This window comes from Neolamprologus multifasciatus, chromosome 9, assembly GCF_963576455.1.
Source record: "Neolamprologus multifasciatus chromosome 9, fNeoMul1.2, whole genome shotgun sequence".
NCBI lineage: Eukaryota > Metazoa > Chordata > Actinopteri > Cichliformes > Cichlidae > Neolamprologus > Neolamprologus multifasciatus.
The window spans coordinates 24,607,764-24,628,915 of NC_140447.1; the positions used below are offsets into that span (position 1 = coordinate 24,607,764).

At 41.0% G+C, this 21,152-nt stretch overlaps 1 protein-coding gene across 4 annotated transcripts in view; it reads left to right on the top strand.

Annotated features, from left to right (window-relative positions):
* arhgap21a (Rho GTPase activating protein 21a) overlaps positions 1 to 21,152 on the top strand; it is a 103,716-nt gene that overhangs the window by 11,457 nt on the left and 71,107 nt on the right. For 3 of the 4 annotated variants that reach the window (XM_085172114.1, XM_085172116.1, XM_085172115.1), the window contains exon 1: positions 1 to 21,152. This exon is cut by the window's right edge and continues 11,814 nt beyond it. The exons of the other annotated variant lie outside the window; for it this stretch is intronic. The gene's annotated coding sequence lies outside the window, so the exon portion shown is untranslated. 4 annotated transcript variants of the gene reach the window in all.

The following is a 21,152-nucleotide window of genomic DNA, read 5'->3' on the forward strand; positions in this document are numbered from 1 at the left end:
CTTCTCTTTTCTTTTTTCTTTGGTATTATAACAATATTTAGAGCCATCTTGCTGTAAGGCTGTTTTTAGCTATCAGACTAACATAGTTCCCTTACGCGAGTCATTCCTATTGCAGCAGTCATGCAGCAGCATTACTTTGACCTGCAGATATCAGTCACCTCTCCTTACTCTTCTTTACCAACTCGCCTTCCTCCCTGGCCCCTGTTTCTCTCTGGAGTTCTCCAGCAAAGGCATCCCTGACATTTCGGGTATTAATAGCCAGCATTCATTCAGAAGTGCAGTGTGGAATTAGAGACTGTGGAGTGCTTGGCATGCTGACCTCTGAGTGTCCCCGTTCTTGCAGACAGAGTGCCTCGTGTAGCCTCAGGTGGCTCGACGCTAAACTTGATTTTATAAAATCAGTCTTACAAAGTGATTTAATAAGAAGTATTCTCTGTCCAGCACAACTTACTGGAAGGACTGGAGGAGAAACTAGATTGAATACGATAAGAGCGATAAGAGAAATACTGACCCAGTTGGGAGCAGTGGTACATTTTTTGCATCAATTAGTGTTTGGCTAGCTATGATGATGAGTGTTTTTTTGCATTGGTTTGCATTTTTTTTTTTTAAATTTAATTTTTGTAGATTCTATAAATTCAGGTGGAAAGATAATGCTGCACATATTTTAAAGCAAAGGTGTTGGGATAATGTGAATATCACTGTTATATAGCTATTGGGGAAAGCAAAATAACCTTAAAATTATAGGAAAAGACTGAAAAAATGCTGAACAACTTTTTTTTGATACTTTTTTTTTTTTTAAATTAGCTTGAAGCAGCAAATGAAACAGGCATTTTTCAAATTTATGGCAACGTTATCATGCAGACTGAGCTTACAAGCTATCTGAGAGAACATGCCAGGTGTTTAGCTGCGTCTGTGTGCTGCTAGCTCTGTCGGCAGTTACCGTTGGGCGGTGGCCATCGATTCGGGCTCATTTGTAAATGCAAAAAATACTCTTGATTGGTGTTCAAAAGTGAAGAATAAACTTATCGGGTTAGCTTAGGATCAAAGCCTGGCTGCTGAAATCTAGAGGAAGTTGTACTTTTACTCTTTAATGGGGGTGGGATGTCTAGTAAAGGGTGAAATCGTCCTATGTTGAGAGAATGATGTAAGCGCCAGGACATCCAAGTATATGAATATGGATGTCTCGTCCATACAATGCTGTTTTCTGTGTTATCTAGTTTGGATCCATCTGTCTTTACATGCAGAGAAGTCAACTTGGCACCATAACAAACCCTTCATATCTCTGACATGCCTCTTAGGCTTTTTCACTGGATACCCACACAGACAGCTCATTGTTTCATGCATTTTTCCCCTCTCCCTTTTTTCATTTTGCCATGGAATGCCTGATGTGAGGACTAAAGAAGTCTTGCCGTGTTGAGCAATGTGGCAGCTCTGCTCTCTGGCTTGCCCCTTCCCCTAATTTAATTTTAGCTGCGCTGAAAATTGTTTGCGTCCCAAGCCGAACTGATAGGCCTCTGTTTCCAGAGAGCCGCTGCTGTCCAGAGCGCTGAAAACAGCCTTTGTGTGCCAGTAGCACAGCACCGAGGCTCCATAAAATATTTACAGGCTCACACCTGGTGTGAAACTACGAGAGAGAGGCCAGGGAATCAACAACACTGCCACCAATAACTGCGAGGCCCTGGCACTATTAATATTCAAGTTAAACAAATAATCAAAGACTATCTCAAAGTTATTATTTGGTTGGGGGATTGCTTTATTCTTAACAGGTTTGAATTAAACACTTGTACATCAGATAACACTTGAAATTAATGTCATGTTGTTTAAACATTGTGTTTTATCAGTCACATGTCTAAATAAAGAAGTGAAAGGAAGTTTTTCAGGCACCAGATGGGGTTAAGTTAAAGCTGTTAGATCTACTCATAATTTTGGAAACTCCTTCAACCTCCCCTCTATACTGCATTGGATACGGGAGCGACATCTGTAACCCTCTGAAACCAACGGTTGACCAGCTGTGTGACAGTGAGAGTAGTTGGTAATATAGCCTACTTTTGGTTCTTTTTGTTTCCATATATTACTTATTACTGGAGTGTTATGTATATGAAAACCCCCTGAGAGGCCATTACTTGGACCTTTGTACAAGTGCTGTAACCTTTGTGATGGACATTTAGAAATAGAATTTCTCCAGCAGATCTATGGTTGTTTGCCGTTTTTATTCCACGAATGCCATTTTTTTCACCAAACAATGCACCTTAACTCCAACTAGGACTAGGCCAATTAATCACATTTTATTTTCACATTACAATTGGCTTCCTGGGGTCCAACTATCATGGAAAAAAGATTGATTACTCTCCTTCGTGAGGCCCGCCCTTTTGAGATTCACTTCAGCCAAGATGAAGAAAAGAGAGTCTTTGGTTATCAGAGCTGTTAGAAGATTAAAAAGTTGTATCAGTGTTTTTGAAGATGAACATAATCACTGCTGCTGTAAACCTTCTGTGGCTCGCAAGATGCAAGATTCACAGTAAAAAACACATCCTGGTTTTGGCCAAACTCCCATTTGTATCCCGGGAGTGTCCCACTGTCCATCTGTCCACAGTTCACATGCATTGCTACTCCTCCTACAGTATTGGGAAGGATTTAGTCAAACTTGCATGCAAAGATCACCCAGTGGGTCCTCATCCAGATTGGACTCTAGGTCAAGGTCATATATGTTGTTTTGAGATTATGTTTTTTTTATACTACTAGAAAAAAATCTGATGCCTAACAAATATGTTTCATGCAGCACTGTAATAAAATCATTTCCAGATTTTTTTAAGCACGGTTTAATTTTTCTGTCATCTTTGCATGCATAATTATACCCCAAAGGCCAATTAGGCAACAGAAAGAAACCTTCATTATAATTTTCTTTTGTTCTGAGCAGCCTCACCTCCAATAGTTAAATCAAAGATTTACTGTAGCTTGTGTTATGCTAATAGTGGCTAACAGACTGGTAGATTATTAGCATCATGCAGATGTGTTGATGTTGATAAAAAAGCAAAACAAAACAAAAAACTTCATCAAACAGCATAGTGTTATTTTTTTATGTGTTTTCAGTTTCACTGTTTTAAAAACTTGTTATGAGTAAAAACTGTTACTCTTGTCTTTGGGTTTAAGTCTCTTTTAATATGCATACAAACTAAAGCAACTACCAGTCGTAGGTAGCATCAGTTCCACCTTGGCTGGTTGGATGTTTCACCTCACTTTGGTCTGAGGAGTACTTCTGACATGGCACTCAGGGGTTAAACATGAGAGTGTATGTGTCATGGGGGCACACTGTCACGACCTTACGCTGTCAAAAGACCTCAAAGAGCAACTAGAATTAATAATTCATCGATGAGGAAAGCAATTATACAGGGCCTTGCTTGCATCGGGGGGTGGGGGGACCCTGGGGACTCTAATTGGCCCACCTGCTCTCTTTTCTCTAAGGGGTTGGTGAGGTGGTTGGCTGGATGTAAGGGCGCTGTGTGTATCTGCACTGTCTTTGTTTGGATGCCTCTGGCTCTGAGCTGTACACGTGGGGGGATGGCTTTTCTTGTTGGTGTGTTGGAAGCTATCTCTGGCATCCCCATATTGATGGACCACACCCAAAACCAGAGGAAGGGCTTCCCAAGTGCTCCATGAAGCTTTATTAGTATTTTTATTGTTATTTTAGTAGTATTAGTAAAATGATTTTCCTAAACAGTAGATCCTTGTGTATATTGATAATAAGTTAAATGCGATGGTTTATTTCAAAGTGTTGGGCATGTTAATGCACTTTGACTACTTCTTGGGGCTGAGGTTTTAATTAATTAATGGCAGCAGGAAGCTGCAGATTAGTTAATAGCTCTAAACATAATTAAACTGGCATACACTTGAGCAGAAAACCTTTTTTTTTGGCTTCGTGTGGTCTTGCAGTAAACCCCTTTTCAGCGTCTGATGTGTGTCGGCCCACTGTCGGCTGGTCTTTCTCTCTGTCCGTCTGTCCCTTTCTCTCCTTTCTCCTTCCATCTCCATTTCTCCTTTGTGGAGAGGAATTCCAGGCTGTTGGCCCGCACAATTGCCCGTCCATTAGCATATGAAAGCAGCCGAGGGGCAGTGAGATGAGGCGGGAAAAAGGGAGGGAAGGGGAGTCATAAAACTTTCAAATCAGTTCCGAGCAGACTTCAGAACTTTAATCAGCCCCATGCTAGCACATGTGCCTCTGTGGCATGCATTTTCCTCGGGGAAATCTTTATGTTTGTTAATGAAAAAGCGCATAGTTGTCTGCTCATTTGGTTTGATGCTTGAGGTTTTACTCTTGAATTATGTTGAACTGTTATGCTTGACAATTTGAGCATGTCAGTAAAAAAAAAGAAGAAAAAAAAAGAGAGACTTGTTTATCTGTTAAACTACGTTTTTTCAGCCTGAAATGTCCAAACACTCATGATGATATAGTCTGATCATGTGCTTGTCTCAGGCATAAAATCAGTCATTCATAAGAATTTGATTCCTTGAACTTAGATCACAAGGTGGAGGATACATCTAATCACTTGTTTTCTGAGACTTTCTAGCATTCTGTCATCAACACTAGAAGAAGAAAATACTTTGAAGATGTGAAAATATTGACATTTTCAGTATTTGATGATTTTTATATAATTTCTGTTTTTTGGAAGTGATACAGATTTGATTGACAGAGAATCCATAAATCACTGGTGTGTGTCGGTCCCCCTCTCCATGAAACCCTTGTTCCTCAGTGGCTCATTTAGATAAGATGGATTGATGAATAAGTTGAGATGATTTTTTTTCCTCTTAGTAAGTAATTTAAAGAATTAAAACCTCCATCATGGGGTATCTAGGGTTTCCAGCACCTGGGCTGCATTCAGTCTCAAGAAAAAAAAATAGGAAAACATTAAATTAAATTAAACAGCACTTAAGTTATGCAAACAAGGCTCTACTGGGAGCTAATCCCCTTTACTTCTAGGTTAATATCTGTGGGTTTATATATATATATATATATGTGTGTGTGTGTGTATACGTCGCTGCCGATTGGGTAACACTTCTGACACTCCCACGAAAGAAGAAAAAAATAAATCCTCAAATGTTGCTGCACAGCATTGCAACACATTTGAAGGAAACATGTTGTTCAACCAAAGTTTTTTGTTTTGAATGTGCCCTTCTGTGGTGGACTGACTGTACTTGGTATTCATAATAACACTAAAAGAGAGGGTGGGAGGGTTGTTGACATTACTGCTACACATAATTTTGTAAGAGTGGATTTTCATACTCATCCCCAGCAGAGAACATTTTTCATGGCTCTAACTGAGGAGCTAGAAGCTAGAAAAGGAAAATATTCTGGTAGTAGGCTGTAGCAGCACTCAGGCAGAACTGTACACCACAAAAATGCTTTGTTTTTGTCTTATTAAACTGATATAAATGTCAGTTCAATTAATTTCAATTATATTCTTTTATAGCACAATATCACCTCAAGGCGCTTTATACTGTAAGTTAAAGACCCTACAAAAGTAGAGAGAAAACCCCAACAATCAGATGACCACCTATGAGCAAGTACTTGGAGACAGTGAGAAGGAAAAACTCCCCTTTATAGGAAGAAACATCCAGCAGATTCAGGCTCATGGAGGGGCAATCATCTTGTGGATGGAAGATAGGATAAAAGACACTGTGGAAGACAACATCGTGTATTAAAGTGATGTGTTTAGCCTAGTGCAGTCCACATGCCACCATAGGAGTCTCTGCTGGGGTTTCAATAGTCCGCTGAGCTCAGTGAGCTGTGAAAGATGTTGACTTGAAGTGGTAAAACATGTTGCTTTTTCTGTTTGATAAAGGTGAGCAAGCTGAAACTGACAGTTTTGTGCTTTGAAAAAGTTAGGGCCAAAAGGGTAATATTTCAAACTATTGCTTAAATCAATAATTAATCAACAGTAAGTGCTGCTCAACAAGTGGTAGTGGACATTTCCAGTAAAAAAATCAGATTTGATTTTCACTGAAAACTATTCAGCTATTCTTCAAAGATTACCTCCAACCCCAAACTGCTCACTTATAGTTTTGGACCACATTGGGCATACTGAGGCATGAAACCATTAGGCAATGCCTCCCACTGAGACAGGTTAATGTTCACATACTATAAGCCACTTTTGGCTGTTTCCTTATTCACAAGGGGTTGCCATAGCAGGTAGTTCTGGGTGTGTGATTTAACAGAGGATGCCCTTCCTGAAACAACCCCAAAGGGATATGTGTCTCCTCCCAGAACTGAAGCGAGGATCTTTTGCTTGTTAGGCAAATGTGTAAACCACTATACTATGGAGCCACTTGGTTAATGTTTACATGCAAAGGGCACTGCTTGTAACAAAACCCTGTGTGTGAAAATAGTTTATCTATGGGTGCATGGACCTTGGAGATGACACTAGAAGCATTTTAACAGGGTTTTGTTACGAGCAGTGCTCGCTGGAGGCACACAATTGTGCTCATTTGAGCACAAAACACAGCTAAACAGCCTAGCAACATCAAATCATTCCTAAAGTAACAGAATATCATGAATCGACTTATACTTTTTTTGTTCTCGCACAAAATTAGGTCACGTTTGATACCAAGAAAGGAAACATTTGCATCCTTTGGTGTTACTCCTGCTGCATCAAACTGCCGCAAATTTGGTTTTGAGTCCTCAGCAGCTGTAGTGAAAAGCGGCGTGAACAGAATGCTGATTCACCCCTTACTGCCACAATAACCCCCTCACTCACTCCCCCTCCGCACGCAACCACACAGACGCATAATCCTGCCGACATATGTACTTAGTGCTGCCGTAAAAACAAACAGGGATGCTGTTTCTACGGGTCTCTGCGGAGCTGAAAAAAATCAGCAAAACCAGCAAACGCCTCATCCTTGAAAGCGTAGACCATTTTTCTTCTTTTGAGTTTAATCAAGAGCAACAGTCTCCTAGAGGCAGAGTGCAGGATGCGAATAGGACGTGTTTGGATGCTGCTAAAACTCCTTGGCTTGGGTGAAAAACCTGCTTGGACAAGATGCAGCTCTCTTTGGTGCAATGCAGACAGGGCTGGGAGGAGCGTCGCCAGTGGGTGGAGCTGTGTGAGCATGCATGTATGTGCGATCGTGTGATTGTGGGAAGGTGTTGTTTTGTTTACACACTGCACACTGGCCTTTTTGCCCGCCCCTCAGGATCTGTTGAGGTGATGTTGTTAATATCACCCATATAATGGAGAAAAAATGCTGAAATACTGATTTTTATTTGTGTGGGTTTGTTTTCTGTAAATGCACACTGTATATTTAAACTCAGGCAGCCTGCTAAGAGCAGTTACGTCATACAAGACGGGCAGAGGAAGAGTGATAATCCATCTGACAGAGAATCTATAGATCACTGGTGTGTGTCGGTCACCCTCTCCATGAAACCCTTGTTCCTCAGTGGCTGATTTAGCTGAGATGGATAAATTAATAAGTTGAGATGATTTTTTTCCTTCTCAGTATGTAATTTAAAACATTAAAACCCCCACCATGTCCTCCTTCTCTCCTCTTCCATAAAATGGTGAGCCCAGCATATTTTTGTGTTTTCCTCACACAACCCTGAGGCATCGCAGTAAACGAAGCGCTAATTGGCTGCCGGTCCAAAGCCAGAGCACGTGATTGGCAGGCAGCACAAACAGTGCAGGCTTTACAGTGATAATGATGCCCTCTGTCCCCTATCACTCAGCCTGTGAGCACAGCTTTGTTCTCATGCTGATGAGATGATACTGCATTAGCATTCAGAGCACTTCCACACCTATGGTCATTTTGATAGCATGTCAGAGATTGGCTGATCCCTGATTTATTAATCAGCAGTGATGAATTGCAACCAAAACCAATTTGACAGTGTCATAGGGGAGGTCACAAGAGGAAGATGGGGCTAAATTTGCTATTTTCTGGCAGTCTGAAATCTATTTCACTGCCATTGTTTGTCTTCATCGCGCAAACGACATCCATCTGTTTCTCGCTCTGTGTTTTCTTTTCTTTTTCTTTTTTTTAAAGAGGCCTGTGCATGCCAGAGAGGGTGGCTCACTGGTTGACTATGTGTTTACTGTGGTGATGGAGAATGCAGTGGACACTCCCGCTCTGTAATATGGGGCCCACAAATGATTGGAAAACCATCCGATGCGAGCAGACAAAAGGAATGGAAGTGCAAAGGGAAAGAGACACAAAATTAGAGATTGAGATCTAAAGTTGCTGTCAGGAGCAGCGAGAAGGGGCAATAATACAGGACCAGAGATGGAGTGAAAGAGATGAGGAGCACGAGGCTTTATCGTTTCCAGCTGGGCCCGGGTGTGGCCATCATGGCCTGGAGACCTGCTGCGTTTACTTCTGCTCCTTCACAGTCCCTGATCCATCTGCCAAATGGCTTCTCTGTGTGTTGTTTTGTTGCTGCAGATGATCCTGCATGTGTTTGACCTAATAGTGATTTAATTCCGCTGTTGTGTGACATTATTTCTCATTGAAATTGTTGAATTTTAGGGATTTACGTGCAGATTGTAAACGTGCAGCAGCAGTGTTTGGCTGCAGTCGGTGCCGGTTCTTTGACAGAGTGATTTGTTGAAATGCACGGAAACCCAGGAACTCCAGATATGTGTCTGCAGCCTGTAAATCAAACTAGATGCTGCTGTGACATGTTTTATTATTTGTTCAGGGTCAGCTGAGGTAAAAACTGACAAGGCTGCAACTTTGTCAGCACTTCCTGTCCTGTCAGGTTACTGTGTATTCTCATTGTCATCACTGTTGTCTTGTCTTTCATGACAGGTTGATAGACTATTATATGTACATGAATACTGTACATTGTATACGAGGTAGTGTTTTCCCACCATAGTTTACTTAGCCAGGCCTTTGAGGTGTATTAGTGGCTGCCTAAATAGATTTTGCAAGTCACTTTGTTGTGATTTGGCCCTATATAAATAAAATTGAATCGAAATTGAATTGAATTGAAAAAAATGTAAGCATCTCAGTGTCTTGTTCACAAGTGAAGGGAGACTGACAAGTGGATTGGTGCAGTGTAAGTTGTGTGCCTGTTTGTTGTGGTGGGGTTGCAAAAGGCAAACTGTTAATTTACTGGTTAATCTGCGTTGCTATCCTCACCTGTGGCTACGAGCTCTGGTAGTCACTAGAAGGATGAGTTTGTGGGTAGAAGACGCAGAAATAAGCTTTCTTTTAAGCACAATGTAGGTCTCCCTCAGAGTTAGGTTGAAGAGACTCAGAATACAGCTGCTACTCCTCGACATCAACATGAGCCAGTTTAGGTGGTTCAGGCATCTGATTAGGATGCGTCCTGGAAAACCCTGGACATGAGTGAGGCATTATATGTCTCCGTTGGCTTGGGAATGCCTCTGTCTCCTCTGAGGAGGTGGAGGCGGCCATGGAGAGGGAAACCTGGGCTTTTCTGCTTAGACTGCTCCCCCCTGTAACCTGGACCAGGTAAGTGGTAGAAAATGGATGGATAGATGGGTAAATTTTAGCATTTTAAATAAATTTTCCATTTGGTCCAAAAGAGTGACCCACAATTCAGTTGCTGCTAAATGCTAACCAGGTAGCACCTGCTAGCAGCCTGACTTGGTTGCTGTTTTACTGGGTTCCTTGATGTTGGTAGTAACAGTCATTTTCTTAGAGTATCTTGATCCTGGTTGCATGAACTCCTACTCCAGTGTCATGGAGTGCAGCTGGTGAGGGCGATCCTCAATTTGCTCTGGAGTCTCTTTAACCATAGCATGCAAAAAATCAAATAGGATTTTGCATTTCACATCACATTTTTCTTTTCCTTTTTTGTAGTTTATGTTATATATTAAGCAGACCCCTCTTGTTTATGCTGGCATGCTTTTGCTTCTCACTCAGCAGCCAGACCCTGAACTTCAACAGGTAACAAACTGATGAACAATCAGGCTGCAGCCTCCATTTCCACCTATTCAAGTCGAATCATTGTGGCGATTGCTTTAAAGTCTCTCTGTGCTGGTTTTCATTTTTGCTTTTTGCTGTTGTCTTTGGGTTCTTACCAATGTACCAGGACAAAGATCATATGCATGTCCTCATTAGCATAGGGACTTATGTTGATTTGTGGAACTGTAGCCTAGATGTTTATATTGTTAAATGGTAATTGTGAGACAATGCTTTTTGTGTCATTTTATGGAGAAACATGAAAGTAACATAACTTTTGCATTACTTTTAAGAAAATCGTTCTGTGTAATGTGCATAATACATTATTTAATGTAATGGCCACAACACTGATCACAACAAACAGGGACAATAACTCCAACTTGCCCAAACCATTATCTTTTAATGGTTAGTGATGATTAATTAAACATTTTCCAATTTTATTTATATAGCATGAAATCACAATACCAGTTTCCTCTAGGTGCTTTATATTGGAAGGTAAAGACTGTTCAATAATATAAAGAAAAGAGAGAAAACTGCAACAAGCATATGACCCCCTATGATAAAGCGCTTTGGCAACAGTGGGAAGGAAAAACTCCCTTTTAACAGGAAGAATAGCTCTGTTTTATGTTGTTATGATATATGCTTTATTCAGCATTTGATATTTAATTTAAAAATGCATGATTGGGCTTCATCCTGCTACCATAAATGAAATTTTAATCTATGTGAAACACTGACGAGGAATGTTTTCATTAGAGTGAAAAATGCTTTGGTTTTCTGTGTTCCAGTTTCCAGAAAAGTTAAGAAACACCTGCAGCTTCATTGTTTCATTATTCACTGAAAATTGTGTGGAGACACTGTGTACAGATAGGATGGAAAAAAAAAAGAAAAGAAAGTCAAGCATCCAAACAGTTACGGGAAGAAAACAGGCAGCCAGATGGACGGTAAAAAAAACCCATTAGCGAAAAACATGGCTTGAATTGACTTATATTAGGCAAACTAAATTAGAAAGCATGGATTCAATTAAATATCATAATGGAAGACTTAAAACAGTTGCTTTTGTGATCACTTTGATGGATGGCCTGTGACAGAGGGCTGTGGGGTGGTCAGTTTTGGTGCTCTGTGCAGGATTCAGTTTTAGTGAGATAATGAAAGTGTCGCTGACAAGTCGTACAGCCACAGCGGTTATGAAAACACCGCTTTTAAACCAAAGTATTCGTCTCTCACCGCACAATCCTCCTCTGGCAGCTTTTTGGTGCAGATCTCGGTCGTGTGGTTTTTCCTCCTCTCTCATCGCTTCATTATTCAATTAAGCCGTAAAACACATGTTAAGCTTGACATTAACCGCATGGAGGAGCCCCTATTGGGACGAGAGCAGTAAAGCTCAACCGTGGGCTCTTATATCATGCTCTAGCGGCTGCCATGAGACTCTCGGCCTGGTTTCCATTTCGACTAGGGTGATGCTGCTCAACGGGTGCTGCTAGTAAATGCTCGTGGCTTGAAGGGTGTAGAAAGCCAGGTTGGCAGGTCTGGGGTGGATGAGGAGCAGATGGTTAGGTAGAAAAAGTGAATGCAGAGGCAGGAAAAACACTTCAGTCTATGTGGAAGGAGACTTTTAGTTTCTGTTGATGGAGGTCAATGGACATAATCCTAAACACTGGATGTGCAGGAGCCATTATGTGTAGGCTAACAGGGTCAAGGAACAGTAAGGCACAGAGCTGTGATTCTGGTGCAGAGATGCTCCCATTCAGCCAGCCCATCAGTCCCAGAGGGGCATCCATCCATCAGCTGAGCTCAGGGCCCCTTCGTCTCAGATTTGATTGATTGCTGTTGACTGGCACTAATGGACGCAAGGCTGCTCACAGATGTGTGATTCAAATGTTCTAATGGATGCATAGACACACAGAAAGCACATTGAATATCACATACACATTTTTATGAATTTACACACCTCTTAGACACACTTATTCTGGGCCTTTTCTACAGTCTCCACATTCCACTGACCGTATCTCACTGAAGGCCCCAACTGCTTTTAATCAGCCAGGTCACGAGGCACTCCAGATGGGCCTCAGCGTTGGGTGGGACCGCCGCGGACGTGGTGGAGAAGCAGGAGGAGGGGAGGGGGTTTCAGCTCGTAATAGTCAACATACTTCAGCCCCCTCTCCTCTCTCCTCAACATCCCCTCCCGTCCTGTATTGCGTCACCCTCCTCAGAGACCTGTGTTGGACAGCACGCACTACACTGGCCCTACGGTCTTCAGCTCATGTATTTCTAAGGCTCACACTTTTCCAGCGGTTTAAAAGCAAACATTTTCCATCATCAGACTGCATGTTCAGAGTGTTTTGAAAGGAGCACTGTGTGCCTTTGGAGAACATCATCACAGGATTTGCTTTTATAGCCTCAGCAATGATGTAGGTGTACATTGAAATGTAGTTGCTGAGTTCAATGAGTGCAGAATATCTTGATTTTGAAGACAGAATATGTGCAGAATGTGGCTTGAGTCTCTTTAGTCCAGGAATCCGTGTCCTTCGTTAGCTCAATATCAAATAAAGTTCTGTCTGTCTGTCTCTTTTTTTTCTTTGCACAGTCGAGGAGCGTATCAGGTCACATTTCACTGCGTGTTATACCTGTTATAACCATGCACGTGACAAATAAAGAATCTTGAGTCTTGAATTGAATGAATATCAAAGGAAGAAGTTGGCTAAAGAACTTTTGTGAAGCAAAGTGCAGATCAGTAGCCAAAAAGTGGCTGAATGAACGATTCTACTGGCAGGTGTAATATTCACTTTCCGCCTAGCAGACGAGCCATAACGACATACAGCAAAGCACGCAAACACAGTGAGTAATTTTATCCATTCAGTTGGTTAACTACCACAAAAGCTGGTCTTTGTCAGCGTATCATTATGCGGTCCAGGGCTTTGATTCGCTCCGAGTTCAGTTGTGCTTTGGCACTGTTTATGACTGTTACCTGGATACTGTAGTACTAATCTCCCATTTCCTCTCTCCCTTGATGTTGAGGTGTCACGTTACGGGGACTGTTGTTGTCTCATTCTCAGCTCAGGCCTATCGGGCTGAAGACGTGCACTCTGGCTGAAGGTCACAACACATCCGCGCTACAGGAAACGTCTGGGACGGTCACACACACACAGGTTGTTCCTCAAAGCTCACCCCAAGCAGAGCAGTTCATAACCTCATACAGAGAATGTGGGTTCAATTTACAAAATGTGGTGTGACACTGAGCTCAGTAGCAGTGATTGTTACCCTTCACTTTATGTAATTTTTGCCAACTTAGCAACTTTGTCACTGATATTTCCCAATTTTCACACGCCTTCAGTGGTTTAAAAAATGTCTGAGGGATTAGGATTAGTCTTTGTTGTGTTTTTTGAGGGACAGAGCAAGCAATGTTTTTATTTTCCTGGCCTAAAATAGACCTTTTTATGTAGTCGGGTCACTACACAAATATGCGTGAATCGTCCATGTGTGATTAAAGCAGTCATTCAACATTTTATTTTAAGCTTGAGTAAATTAAAAGCCCACGTGTAAGAAATTTTACATTTTTGAGGAAAGCCCAAAGCTCTTTGGTGCTCTTCATCAAAATCCTTTACATGCAGGAAGAAGACTTCTGACTTGTATGGTGATTGTTGTCTGACTCTTTGTTGCTCACCCCACTTGGTTAGGTGATGTTTTGATCATTAGCTATTGTCTGCAAACGAAGTTTTGGGAGTTAAAAGTGGTATTTTCCCGGCAAGTGACAAAGCCATATGGCTATTGTATAATTAGGGCAGATGCAAACAGGGAAGTCCATTTACGCAGAAATGCAGAATGTTAAAAAACCCCCTAAAACATCCCACTTCCAACCATGAACATAATTGTTTTCTTACCTTATTTAAACATAATAATTATGATGGTGCAAAAGAGCATCTAACCTTATGTCATAAAGTAATGCAGTACTTGTTCACTCTCTGGCCCTTTGATTGGAGAATGGTTGCTTCAGCTTTTGCAGCCAGTTTATTGCAGTAAAGTCCTGACGCAGCAACGCAGGGCTATAAAGTGTCTCCTGCCACTATTCCTGATGTGATTGGTGGAACATTCCTGTCAATGGGATTGACTGGGTGAGGTTTACTCTGTTTAGCAGCTGATCTCAGCTCTCCTAAATGGATTAGGAGTTGTTGTGCGTACAGAGTAGATGTTAGGTATTCTTTGACGGCTGATACTGTTACTTAAAGTTATCTGTGGCTGTATTGCTGCCAGTCTTATCTCACTCTTACCTGCTCGATTGGTCCATGCCAATTTAGATGTCCAAGGTGCTAAATTAATGAGGTCTGGATTTAGCTGCTTTGCCTTTGTCTTTGCACTTCTTCCTTGAGAGCTATTTAATTGTAGCTTTTTGCTTTTACAGCAATCCACAGCCCTGTTAGTATCACTACGTGGCAGTTTCCTACTATAAACAGGTTAAGGGTACCATTGCTACGTTTTGAACTACTTTCTCTGCTTTTCCCTTTTCTTTTTCCTCCAGAGATTAACCTTAGATTTTTTTTCTCATGTCAGTTTAGATGGATTAAGCTTCCCGTAAGCTTTTTTGCATTTGCATTAATGTAAAAAATAACCTCCAGACAGAAGACTACCACAACAATGACCCGTTTAAGTTGTTGTTTAAGTATCAAAACACTGTAGGTTTGTGAAATAAACAAAGACTGTCTGAAGCCTTCCCACCTCGCTTGACTCGGTGCCTTTGTCTCTCGGCGTCTCCACTAAGACTAAGTGTCTTGTGTGCTGCTCTCCTATAACCCTTGACCTTTAGCCTTAACCTTGAAACCTTACACCATTTTACATGCCAGTGAAAGCTCAGTGTGTTTGTATATGTCAGTGTTTTCGGCACTGTTTTCTCTTTAGTTTTAATATGTGTGAGAGCTGCACAAAAGTCCTCTCTGTCTCCTATAGAAATCACCCGCCAGCAGATTAGAAACAGATTTAATACTTAATCACTTAACCACCATCACTGACTTCTTCTTGTACATACAAACACACCCGTACACACACATACACACAGGCCCTCTCCCTCCTCCCATGGTGGTGGCACAAGCAAGTGGCAGTCAGAGTGGTTTGCTTGTGAAGCCGTCTGGCCTTCAATCTGGACATGCAGTAGCACCAACAGCCCTTTCTCTTTCCCTTTTACAGTAGCACATAAGCTCACACATGTGCCTTATCCAAGTATAAACAATGGATGCTGCTGAGTCACAGTTTTTGACACCTTTTATTCATGTGGACATGCAATTGTTTGTATTGTTGGGCCCCTCTTTTATATTCTTGAGTTTCGTTTTCCTTCCACTAATTCTGCTAGCCTGCTAGTCCTTTTTTTTCAGGAATGGTTTATGCTCATTTGTATATATTTGTACACATTATTTATGCATGGCATGTTTGGTTGAATATTTTATGGTTGCTGCAAACCGAGTTTTCTTTGAGGGGAGATAGTTAATAAGCACAAAGGAGACTCTCCCTGAACTGGTTGTAAATACTAAGGATGTTGACACGAGAAGAACGCAGCTGAAATAATGATGCTCACAAATAAATTAACCAAAATGCCAGTTTTAAAATAACTAGGCAGCAGTGTTTGCTATTATAAGCTTTAGTTGAAAGCTAAAAATGCAGAGTAACAAGCACTGATCTATTTTAATTCATGTTTCGATTGTATATTAATGCTTAGGTCGTGTGAACAGCCCCAAGTGGAGAGTAAGGAAATTTGTGACAGTGAGACAATATATTTAGATTTTAAGTTCTACGACTGTGCATGGCAGCTGGCACATATGTTAACAATTACTGTTGATCCACACTTTCTTCCTCAGTCGTTCTGGTTAGCAGTCACACTTCAGATCCTTTAGATAATCTGAGTATGAGCCAACAGATGAGGACTCTGAGCACAACTGTCAGAGCAGCTGGATGTTTTCCTCTAAAGTTTAGTAAAGTGAGTATAAAACTGACATCTCATTTTATGCCAAAAGAAAACTGTAACAAGCTTAACAGGCTACAAACCACAATTTGCTAAGAGAACATCCTGAAACCTTTTGTGATCCAGGCTCCTCTACGTGGCCATGTTGAAGGGATTTTACAAAGCTTCTTCAGGAACTTGAGTTGTTTGATCAGTGTGATATGTCCAAATTATTATAGAAAATGTGCAACGTTGTTCCTTTATTTCATAAATGGCTACATTCATTATTTTAGCAGAGGAGGAGTCACGGTTAGAAGATAAGCCTTGTATCAAAGTGCAGGTAGAAATGAGATGACTTGCTTCAAGACTCTCAGAAATGTACCAAAAACAGACTTATTCAGTTCAGTTGAATAAGTTTAAATAATTCCAAATTCAATTAAAAGTAGTGCTGTCAGCGTTAATCTCATGAGATTAACGTTGACAGCACTAGTTAAAAGTAAAATTAGAATTGCATCATGCTTGATATTCATTTTGCTACCAAAACAAAATTAGTATCACATATGCTTAAATTTTAAATCCCGAACATAGTGGCATTAGACAGTTTATTTGAAATGTTAACATTGACTGAAATTGTAGGATGGTTGCGAAGTAGTCTGCATAACGTTATTAAAAAGGTAGTTGCATGAGCATAACCTTTTATTTGCAAACATTTTATCTTGTGCACGGATAGTATAAAACATTTTCATCTGGGTCAGAAAAAAAAGTGTCTTTAACATGCATTTTACATGGAGGCCACCAGATGGCGATAGCTGTGGTTGCAAAAATTGTTCCGGGTCCTTTAGAAGTCTGCGGGAAAACGACTTTCTGTCTTTACCTCCGTAAACACTTTCTTGATAAGCTCACTCACTCATTTGAGGTAAATTTGAATTAAAATGGTGATGGTGATTACAGAAGTTCTTATCTTAAGGCTTCAAAATGGGACTTCAGTAAGAAATAGATGACATCAAAGTAGCCACCTCCGTGTTTTCTACTGTCTGTGAGTCAATGCTAGTTGTTCTTAAGCAAAATGGTAACATGGAGAAGGATGTAAAGTACTTCCACACCAAATTTTTACTGCACTAGTCACCATCTTTCCATTTTGCTGGAAATCTTCTGCTTCTTCTTCTTCAGCAGGTAAGACTTAACACTTATAGGTGTCTGCTGCCTCCGGAAGAATTGTATCCTAGGTATGTACACTGCTTACAGTACCAGCAGTGCTTCAGAAAACCAAGTACTGGCATGTTTTCTGGGTTTATTAGAAAGATCTCTTATTGTTTCCTAGTGTCATTCCTATTCTGATCCACTACATCCTTGACATTAAAATAACCCAATTTTTGTTGAAACTATGATATTAATTTTGATATAAAGAAGAAACTAACAAAAAAACCCCTTCTAAGTTCTTGGGGGATTTGCCCACATAACTCATTATCATAGACTCTGGACATGTTTGATATGAGCAAGGCAGATTAAAAAGTGTTTAAACATGTCTAAGAAAAGCTATTGTTTAAGTGGTTCCTGTAAAAGGTTACTCATCAGTCAGAGTGGTCTCATTTACTCCAGATTAAAAAAGGACAGTCACACAAACATACGTGGTGCTGATTTGTCGACTGTGTGGCTTCAGAGCTTTTGTCCTTCTGGACAAACATGGGAGGAAAACATTCCACTGAATAATGGCTTGAGCTGCTCCGTGCTGTAGGGAGGGAGGTGGAAAGCTAAATAGTCTTTTCTTCAGCTCAGCTGGCCTAGGTCCTTATTACATAACTGGGTTTTGTTGGATAGACTCACAGAGAGCAGAATAGAACAGGTCTAAGAAAAGCAGGGACCTGTGTAGCTGCAAAGAGCCTGTGATGTCAGCTGAATACATGGATGCTGTTTGTGTAAATACTCTGCATTAAAAGAATGCTTTGATTCAGTATTTGTGTGGTGGTCCTTCTTTGAATGAAACGAGACAACCTTTAGACTCGAGCGGATGCGAGATGTTGGTCAATAATTCAAACGCGCTTGTTAAAACCCAGACGGACATCAAACAGCATCAGTCAGGGAACTGTTCTCCTCCAGGTGACGTCAGCGCTCAGCTGAAAGACAACATTCTTGTCTCCACAGCTAATACAGGACATTACTGTTCGGCCACACCTGCCCCGCCCCGTACAAATCCAATGTCTGTCTCTCTTTCTGCAGCAGGTCACACGAACCCTCATGAACTCCACCCTGAGCGGCAGTGCTGGCTGACGTTAGCAACAGCTATGCACGGTCCAGACCATTTTTCAGTTGAGTCCATCATCTCTTGGGGCTCTTAGTTTATCTGCAATCCCTTATTTCACCCTGAATTCATGGCCTTATCTCACTGATGTCTCCTGGCCCTCCTTTTTCTTCCGAAGACACTAACTTGGAACGTCCAGTTTCTGAACTGTTCCCTCTGTTTTTCACTGCCGCTTACGTCACATCCTCATTCCGATCTTTTCTGGAATGACATTGCAAGAAGTAAGTCCTGACTTCCACCTGTGATTAAAGTCATGGCAAAATCAGACAAAAATCACATTTGATCTTTCAAAACACTGGCAGAAATCCCTAGGAGATACAAAACTACTACATCCATTCATCCATCCGCCCACTTCCTTTCACTTATCTGACAGACTGGCCTAAAAGAGTGCAGTAAAAAACAAAAAGAACCAGACAGATGTTATGACTTAATTCTGCTCATTCACTTCCAGTTGTTCAGCTCATATCACTCCATTTATATTTCCAAATTACACTAGGTTAATTCAATCTGTTCTCTCCTGCTTTCTCCCTCCTAGCAGGAGGCAGTTTATCCAGACTGTCAAATTCATAGACTTCACAACTGCTGGCATGCAATGCTCTTTGGGTTCACATAACCTGTGACCAACACACCAAACATAAACCATTGCCATGTGGCTGTTCCTAACTTGCAACAACATATGTGGTAATGCAAATACAAAGTGATCAATTAACCCCAGCAGCGCTTTGTCTAACAATGTTTCTGGTGCTGATGTAGCTTTAGGTCTTGTGCCATTAAGGAGACAAAATATTGAATTTGTTTTAATATTTGATTATATAATTGAATCTGGAATATTTGTTGCTTTAATGTTGATCCATCATAAATCAGACCCGGATCATATGCCACCCAGCGAGCTGAGAAGCAATACTTTTTCCCAGCACCTGAACCCAATCAGCTATTAATACATATATATGTTTTCTCATAAAGCTGAAATTAGACAGTATAATTCTGTCCCAGAGATTCTGTTTGTTTGTTTGTTTTTTTTTGTTTTATTTTTACATATTACATCACATCTTCATAGTGGCACAGGCTCATGTGCTATGTCGGACTGTTACTGTGCAACAACTGTGGTTTTGCAGAGCGGTCATTTTGATTGAATGCAACATGATGTCACTGAGTGACTTGCTGGGCGTGCATGTCAACGTTTAAACTGATGAAGCTTCTGCGGCTAAACTCGGCGGTCTGATGAAGTGCAGCAAAGGGCGTCCGGAGAAGAGGACACGCCCGTTGGCAGAAAAATGAGGGATGAAAGGAAGTGGATGAAGGAGGAGGGGAGATCTGCAGTACTGTATGTTCTCCAAGTCAGGCCATGTGTATGCAGGGAAAGCACCATGGTGTTTTCCAAGGACCATCATTCCTTTCTCACACACTCTGGGCTTCCACACTCAGAGTGCTCATTTTCTTTAACTCTTCCTCTCTGTTTCTCTCATATTCTGTCTCACCATTCTCCATCACACAGTCCCTCGCTTCCTGGGTCTTAATAGTGGTGTAATTTACAGCTCTTGGTCAGACCAGCACTGTGTGTGTGTGTTTTAAAGGGCGTGTCCCACAGCCCTCATCAGTGTTGGCTCGAGTTCAGAGTGCCTCTTGTCATAACCAGTACCAGATCTGTCACATACCAGATCTATTACAGTCCACCAAATGCAGAAATGCATTACAGATTAAATTATCTTTTATATGTTGGCGTTAGCATTAGCCAAATACCCATAAATGTTTTGTTACCAGGACGCATCTATTAGTGAAAAGAAGCCCCTCAGCTGTTATTTTCATTATTAGGTAATGAATTCAATGTTAAATTACTAAAATGACAGGGCATCAGGGCTGGGTATTAATATTATTTAAATCTCAAGTATGATTTTGGTTTCCAGTGATTATGAAAACACGATAATTGAGATAAAATGAACTAATTTCTGTTATAAAGCTCTCATTTTGCCTGGTGTTATAATTCAAGCACACGCCTTTACTTTACAGAGGTATGCCAAAATTATGGAAATTCAACCTTTAGTCTATGTGGTCTGTCCAGTGCCATGTAGATGAACCTATGGAAAGCTGTCTTAGTCTCCAATCACCAATGGTTTCTGCTGTCAGTTGGCTGACATTGCTCCATTGCTCTACTGGTTGCTGCTGCCTGAGAGTCTTTTTGCACCCATCTGAACCTGCAGACTTCCTGCAATGGAGCCTCGGGCTATACAGTCCTCGCAGCAGGAACAGTGAGGCATTTTATTTGATAAAATTGGAATTAATGACTAATTTTCACATTTTACAAACCCATCCAGTGGGCTGGATCAAGCCTTTAGCAGGCCACTTTGACGATCCTCCTTTAGCAAGTGAATTGAAATTGTATTTGTAACTACATGTTAAACATGTCATAGTTGGTTACATTTCAAAGAAAACATGAAAAATTCATATTAGGAAGCCAAAAGCCTGAAAAGTAGTGACACAATCCTGTATGCAGGCTCACTCCTGTTCTGCAGAGCTGTGTGGCAGTCTTCTCTAAAGTAGATGGCTCTCAGCAGTAATAATTGCAATCAAGAGAATATTTTCTGCTGCTTTCAGCAATGTGCTGCACGTGACAGAAGTAAACATGAGACATTGCCAGACAAGCTGAAAGTGTTCATATCAAGATGAATATTTCATATTCTGTTATGTAGTAAAGGGTATTTTTAGAGCTTGATAGCATCTCTCCAGTAGCTTATGAATTTTGAATGGCAGCTTTGAATATTTCACCAGTCGACTAGAATAGCCGGGGCTGCATGCAAGATATGACAGGCTGGGTATTTACTGAGTGGTGCAGTGACAGGTGATCACGCGCTTCATTCTGCCTTGTCTTCTTATTAATGGTTGTCTTCTCCAATCATTCACTAATCGTCTTCCTGTAGCAGTTAAGTGTTGTTTTGATGGCATCACATGATATGATTTGCTCTAAATTAAATAACAGATGAGTTGTAGATTAAATGTAAAGCATGCGATTAGAGCTGAAAA